The 7,781-nt window shown below is 35.1% G+C and overlaps 1 long non-coding RNA gene across 1 annotated transcript; it reads left to right on the top strand.

Moving 5' to 3' along the window:
• Positions 1 to 1,162: 1,162 nt before the first annotated feature.
• Positions 1,163 to 5,010, top strand: LOC110740288. Its single transcript, XR_002515016.1, has 6 exons — positions 1,163 to 1,755; positions 3,022 to 3,091; positions 3,451 to 3,516; positions 4,018 to 4,119; positions 4,479 to 4,577; positions 4,681 to 5,010. It is a non-coding gene; the product is annotated as an uncharacterized LOC110740288 (long non-coding RNA).
• Positions 5,011 to 7,781: the final 2,771 nt, after the last annotated feature.

Here is a 7,781-nt window from a genome sequence, read left to right as displayed (position 1 = left end):
CAAGAGAACTCACAATACTCATGGTCGAGGAAATAGGTTCCGATAGCCATAATGAGAAGTATAATTATGACAATTTTTTTTTAATTTCTTAAAGTATTCTCATAGGTCGATCCAGTATGGTTCTAAACCAATACCTATGCAAATGATTTATGACAATCATGTCCTTGTAGCACATGAAACGGTGCTATAAATCAAACTACACACTAATCTCAATCGGTCATTAATCGTCCATCGTTTAAATGACCTTGATTAGGGATAATTTTCGATTATAATATTCAATGTTCACTTAATAAATATTCAATGTTCACTTAATAGATGTTTCAATGTTCAATTATAATATTCAATGTTTCAATGTTCAATTATAATATTCAGTGTTCACTTAATAGGTGTTTCCTTACCAATACTGGTCTTGATACCCTATTTTGAATATTCTCAGAATCGAATGGACCCATTATTTAATCCTAAACCACAATTAAATAGCATAATGGAGTAATAAAATATTGCATGAAATTTTATATTACTCCAAAACTTGAATGGTTTTCCTTAGCGTCTTACATTAATTTTTCTCAAAATTAACTAAAACACTAAACAAGGAAATCAAAGCCAGTCTCCTACATGCTTGATTCCCATTGCCTCAATGTGCTTGTTGTGCTTCACTTGAGGCAAAGGTTTAGTAAGTGGATTGGCTACATTGTCATCCGTTCCAACTTTGCAAATTCTGATTTCACCCTCTGATTTCCATTCTCGAATCATGTGAAATCGCCGCTTGACATGTTTGACCTTCTGATGTTCCCTAGGATCTCTGGCCTGAGCAATAGCTCCATTGTTGTTACAATAGAGGGCTATTGGACCCTTTATAGAGGGTACAACATCAAGTTCACCAACGAACCACTAGTAGAAAAATGTACATTTGCGTCGCCATATTTGCGTCACTCATTCTAAGGAGCGAAGCAAATGTTTATTTTTACCATCCTGTTAAGTTATTTGCGTCGCATGTTATTCAAGAAGCAACGCAAAACTCAAGAACATTTCAGCTTTCTCTCATTTGCGTCGCTCTTATTTATTAAAGCGACGCAATTAATAAACTTATTTGCGTCACTCATTTGTTAACAAGCGACGCAAATAAGTGATTAATTAATTTGCGCCACGCTTTTACTACATGAGCGACGCATATGAGCTGTTTACAATATCATAAACAAGGTTATTTGAGTCGCTTTTTTTATAATAAAGTGACGCAAATAACTCTTTTGGCTTTAGGTTTTCTGCGTTTTTTTACCTTAGTTTTTCATCACATACGCCTACATTCACTAAACAAAAAGAAAAAAAAACAAGAGTTCTTCAATTCCAGTGAATTGCTACAGCAAAACACCCACAAATTCGTCTCTGAAATCCAAAAAATTAGGCCAAAAAACTGCGATTCCCAGCAAATTTAACATCTAAATTAAAATTGCAGTCAAGTTGAAGCAAATCCGAGCAATTTCGAGCAAAAATTTAGACCAAAAACCCTAAGAAATTCGAACCCTTAAACCCAGAAAAATTGATTGTTTCCGACCAAAAATCCCCCATTTCGAGCAAAAATCAACTCAAAAGCATACGAATTCGAACCCAGAAACCCCAAAAAATTCCTTTTTTAAGATTCATCTGATTTGTGCTTTCTGGAATCCTGATTCGTGTTTTTCTTTGGCGTCCTAGAAATTTTGAGCGAAATTCTGACGGTTGCTACAGTAATTCAACTGGAAAGTTCTGGATTTACAGGTATAAACTCAACTATTTCTGGAATTTTACCTGAATTTCTTAAATTGAGTTAAATTAATTAATTAGCTTTAAAACTTCAATGATTTTTTTATATGTGTTTTTTTTTTAATATTGATTACTCGGTCTATGAAGTATTTTCTGGATTGTAATATTTTACTTGTTTGGGTAAGATTAATAAATATGGTGAATGAAGCCACAGCCAATATACCTGGTTGGAAAAATCTGTAATTACATTATAACACATTCTCTGAGGATAACATACATTCATGGAAATTCTTATATAAAGCATAGGACTACTATTGAGATTTTGTTAAAGAGCAAAGTTGCATATGAAGTGTTGCAGTGGTGCAGAAGATATATGAACAGAGAAGATAGAAAAACGCGATACAGGAGTGACAGTCAAACAGTCCATTCGTGATGCATAATTGCATTCTTATAGAAATGCGTATGGGTTCTGAAATTTGTGATCAGTGTTAATTATATTTCCCATATTTATGATAATGTTACACTCCAAATTACACCAAAAAAAAATAATATTTTACTTGTTTTTTCAATGTGAATAATATTTAAAAGTAAGTGATATTTAATAAAATAAAATAAATAAATAAATAAATAAGCTAGGTGAAGTCATTTAGAAGTAAAATTGAAGTTTCTGTCTATCTGAATTGACTGCTTTTTAGTTCTAGCAGTTTTTACATTTACTCCCTTTGTCCGGATGATCAGATTTGGTTGTCATGACTTATGAGCATATAGTCCAATTACGCTATCAACATGACTATTAATTTGGTGATTGGAGTCGGTGAGTATTGGATAATTGTTTTCTTTTTGTTCGCATCGGAGAAGTATGGAAAATCTCATGTGAAGTATGTTTGGGTTTATCTATGGCACCGATCTCGAATACTGCATAGGGAGACAATAGACGATTACGGAGTGATATTTCTATTGATTGATTTGGCTGCTTGTGCCGCGTTACGTGGCAACACATGATGTTTGTCAAACTAAGTACACCAGTCAAATATTTTGTTTACAATATACAGAAAACTTATGATCCATATTGAATTTCAGATTATTTTAAGTTGGACTATGATATCCAGATCATTTGGCGAATATGTTTGTTTATATATGTATTTTTTGGGACTCGCTGATGCATGTCCAATGGTTTTATAAAATTTGAATTTTATAATATATATTGCGAGTTCACTTCAAGTTCAATTTTCTGTGGTGATACTATGAAATCTTGTTGCCTGACCATTGTAATTGTATTAGCTTTGCTGTGCTCTTGATTGAAAAGAGAGATGAAGAAGGGCAATTACAAGTATTATCAGCTGCACTTGAGGTAAAATACTAAAATCCTCTGGTTCCTTTCAACTGCCCTTTGTATTAAGTTTTTGTCTTATGTGTTGATACAATTAAAACTATAGCAATCTTATAATGCTTGCTCAGATTCAACTGTTCAATGGGATCATTTTGCATTTATGTTTGAGAATGTAGGAATATGTTAATAAATTTTGATTGAATACAGTGGCCAACAATTACTAAATCTATTTGGAAAACTTAAAAGATAATTTAAAATCGAGGAGTATTTGCGATGCTCATGGATTGAGCTTACAAATTGTTTAAGTATAATAATGCAGAAGTGCTACTTTTATAGTTTTATTTGCTGGGTAAAAAGTTTGATTTATTCTCTGGTTGCAGATTGCTGAAGCAGAGAGTATTGATCTAGATTCAAAATTTCGTGCCCTGGTTGCTATTGGATCATTGGTATGTTGTCTTCTTATATCTGTTGTGTTATGAGAATGCCACAGCGCACTGGGTAATGTCAAGAAATACTTTCAAGTATAAAGAGGTTGTTTTTAACTTTGATGGCAATAAAACATTAGCTTTGCAGCTGTTATAAGGTTGTTAATTCATTGGACTGAAAATTTTACATACTTTAGGCGACAAAAAGGTACTTCCCATCCGTTGGACCTAGCTAAGGTGACCTTCAATCAGTCATCAAGTTAAAAAAACTATAAATCAATATCCCATCCATTAAACAACCACATTGTTCAACCCTTAATTAAAAAAAAATTTCAAAATAACAACTAGCATTTATTTCACATGGCAAATTAAGTTGGACCTAGCATTTAACACTCGTTTCAGGTCTTCAAGTTTTACACCATGATTGGCTAATAAGCAATGCCGAATAACAACTTTTATGTCACATGGTAGATTAAGTTGAATCAACTATGTTGGTTTAATATATGTAATTTTTTATGGCAGATTCTTAATTATGCGGAAGTGAATTCCACAAGTTGCTCGAGGTTCTGGTTGTGGACAAACGATTAAGGCGGTAGTACGCATACGAGATTGTCTTCATTTGTGGTATATATATCTGAACCATTCTTTGCAATATTAACCAATTTGTTCTAGTTAATTGGTATAATGATTGTGAATTGTATGAGATTTTTAATTGTGATATAATTGATTGGAATTGCAATAATACTTGCATCATTGGCTTAGATACCCGTTCAGGGCTTACTCATTAGGAGTAAGTCTTGAATAGTCCCTGGTTTCAAATGTGTAGTGCTTTTCGAAGTTTTAAGGCATTAAGTGGACAATCTAGGGGAAGTAAATTGACATGACATTTGGGACTGGTTACCTTAATTTCTTACCCTAACTTTTAGTTTCTTAATAATTGAAGTATAGCAATTTAATTCAACTTACAAATATATTACATGTAGTGTCCTTAACAATTGGGTGAACGTGAGTGTGGCTACTACGTCATGCGTTATATGTACAAAATACTTGAACATTACCATAGCAGTGAAGATCTTATTCAGGTATGAGTTGTCAAATATTTCATTTTTGTTTGATAAATACAATTTGATGTTAGCTACAATCTTGAATTAAAACTTTCCTCTTGTATATTTGTTGTGTTGATAGGATTTTTCAAGAACTACACCGTACACCGAGGAGGAGATAAATGAAATCCGAGATATTTGGGCAGAGTATCTTATATGTAATGTTGAACTTTAAATTTACCACTTAGCGCATGTTTGACTCTTGTTTTGGATTATAGGCTTGAAATGAAGTAATTTGGTTAATTGGTGTTGGGATGATGAGTATAATGTCTATGATATTGAGATGTAAATTATTGGACAGGTTGTTAATATAATGCCGTCATTCCCAATTTTATGGGTAGGCCAAATTACAAAGGAGACTCTGTCGAAATTTACATTTGCATTATTCAATAATATTGCATTTTAATTTCAATTATATTAGCGTTAGCATATTACTTCATACCTAGGAAAACAGGTACTACAATAATATACAAGGCAATTATTATATTATAATTAAAAAAAAAAAATCACCTCATTTGCGTCACTCATTAAACAAACAAGTGACGCAAATACAACAATTTTGTATTGTCTACTCAGTCATTTGCGTCACTTGTTTATAAAGGAGCGACGCAAATAACAAAAAAGTTTATCTTAAGAGTCATTTGCGTCGCTTGTTAATAAATGAGCGACGCAAATAACTAAAAATATTTATCAGAAAAGTCATTTGTGTCGCTCTTTTATAAACGAGTGACGCAAATAACAAAAAATAAGGTTATTTGAAGAGTTATTTGCGTCGCTCCTTTATAAAAGACTGACGCAAATAACAAAAAATAAGTTTATTTGAAGAGTTATTTGCATCGCTCCTTTATAAAAGAGTGACGCAAATAACAAAAAATAAGTTTATTTGAAGAGTTATTTGCGTCGCTCCTTTATAAAAGAGTGACGCAAATAACAAAAAATAAGTTTATCAGAAGAGTTATTTGCGTCGCTCCTTTATAAAAGAGTGACGCAAATAACAAAAAATAAGGTTATAAGAAGAGTCATTTGCGTCGCTTATTTATAAAGGAGCGACGCAAATGACAAAAAATACGTTTATCAAAAAAGTCATTTGCGTCGCTCGTTTATAAAGGAGCGACGCAAATGACTTCGCACCTAGGAGCGACGCAAATGACTTAAAAGTCATTTGCGTCGCGAGCAGTTGTGTCGCTCATAGAAGCGACGCAAATACACTATAAATGAGCGACGCAAATAAGCCTTTTTCTACTAGTGAACTTACGAATCCAAACAGCCTCCTTAGCTGCTTCAACAGCTGCTAAGTATTCGGCTTCAGTTGTAGAATCTGCAGTTGTACTCTGCTTTGCGCTCTTCCAACTAAACGCCCCTCCATTTAGACAGAACACATGTCCAGATTGCGATTTGAAATCGTCTCTGTCTGTCTGGAAGCTTGCATCGGTATAACCTTCCACAACTAAATCCTCTGCACCACCATACACCAGGAATTTATCCTTGTTCCTTTTCAGGTACTCTAGGATATTTTTGGCCGCAGTCCAATGCGCCTCTCCTGGGTCTGATTGGTAACGGCTCGTAGCACTCAAGGCATACGATACATCTGGCCTAGTACATATCATGGCATACATGATCGATCCAATAAGCGAAGCATATGGAATCTGATTCATTCTTACCCGCTCATCAGGTGTCTGTGGACACTGCTTCTTGCTTAGGGTTATGCCATGTGACATTGGCAGGTGACCTCTCTTAGCCTCCTCCATGCCAAATCGAGCAAGTACCTTATCAATATAAGTACTCTGACTCAATCCAATCATCCTTTTCGATTTATCCCTATAGATCTTGATGTCTAGTATGTACTGAGCCTCTCCCAATTCTTTCATTGAGAAGCACTTTCCAAGCCAGACCTTTACAGACTCTAACAACGGAATGTTGTTTCCAATGAGCAATATGTCATCGACATATAAGACTAGGAAGGCGATGTCACTCCCACTAACCTTCTTGTAAACACAAGATTCATCTGGATTCTTGATAAAACCAAACTTATTGATGGCTTCATCGAATCGCAGATTCCAACTTCTGCTTGCTTGCTTTAATCCACAAATAGACTTCTTAAGCTTACAAACTTTCCTAGCATTGTTTTGGTCGACAAAACCTTCAGGCTGTGTCATATACACAGTTTCTTCCAAATAACCATTAAGGAAGACGGTTTTGACGTCCATCTGCCATATTTCATAATTGTAATATGCAGCAATTGCTAGGAGGATCCGAACGGATTTAAGCATTGCGACTGGTGAAAAGGTTTCATCGTAATCAATACCATGAACTTGTCTGTAACCTTTTGCCACCAATCTAGCTTTGTAAATGAATACATTTCCATCTTTGTCGGTTTTCAACTTGAAAATCCACTAACATCCGATAGGTGTATAACCTTCGGGTAAGTCAACCAAGTCCCAGACTTGATTTTCATACATGGAATCCATTTCAGATCTCATGGCCTCTTGCCATTTAGCAGAGTCGGTGCTTGCCATCACTTGCTTGTAGGTTGCCGGTTCATCTCCATCCATAATCAGGATGTCCTGATTCTCGGTTAATACTAAACCAAGATATCTATCAGGTTGAGATCTCGGCCTCTGAGACCTACGTATGGTAATGGATTGAGCATTTGCATTGTCGGTTCGACTTTGCACATTTTGATCATTTTGACCTGCGTCAACAGATACTGTTTGAGCACTTTGACTGTCATTATGATTTTGTTGCTCATCCTCACGAACTTCGTTGAGTTCGATTTTCCTCCCACTTGTCATTTTGGAAAGGTGCTCCTTCTCCAAAAAGACACCATCGCGAGCAACAAACACTTTGTTCTCCGATTTGTTGTAGAAGTAATACCCTTTGGTTTCTTTTGGGTAGCCCACAAAGTAAACCTTGTTAGATTTGGGATGAAGTTTGTCAGAAATCAATTTCTTGACATATGCTTCGCATCCCCATATCTTTAGAAAAGATAACCTGGGAGGTTTCTTCGTCCATAATTCATATGGAGTCTTTTCTACAGCTTTTGATGGAGCACGGTTCAGTGTTAGTGCCGCAGTTAGAAGTGCGTGTCCCCAGAAAGAGATAGGAAGATCACTAAGACCCATTGTTGATTGTACCATGTCTAACAAGGTTCGATTTCTCCTTACGGATACTCCGTTCCATTGA

This window comes from Chenopodium quinoa, unplaced genomic scaffold (assembly GCF_001683475.1).
Source record: "Chenopodium quinoa cultivar QQ74 unplaced genomic scaffold, ASM168347v1, whole genome shotgun sequence".
Lineage (NCBI taxonomy): Eukaryota > Viridiplantae > Streptophyta > Magnoliopsida > Caryophyllales > Amaranthaceae > Chenopodium > Chenopodium quinoa.
This window is presented reverse-complemented; position numbering and strand designations above follow the sequence as displayed.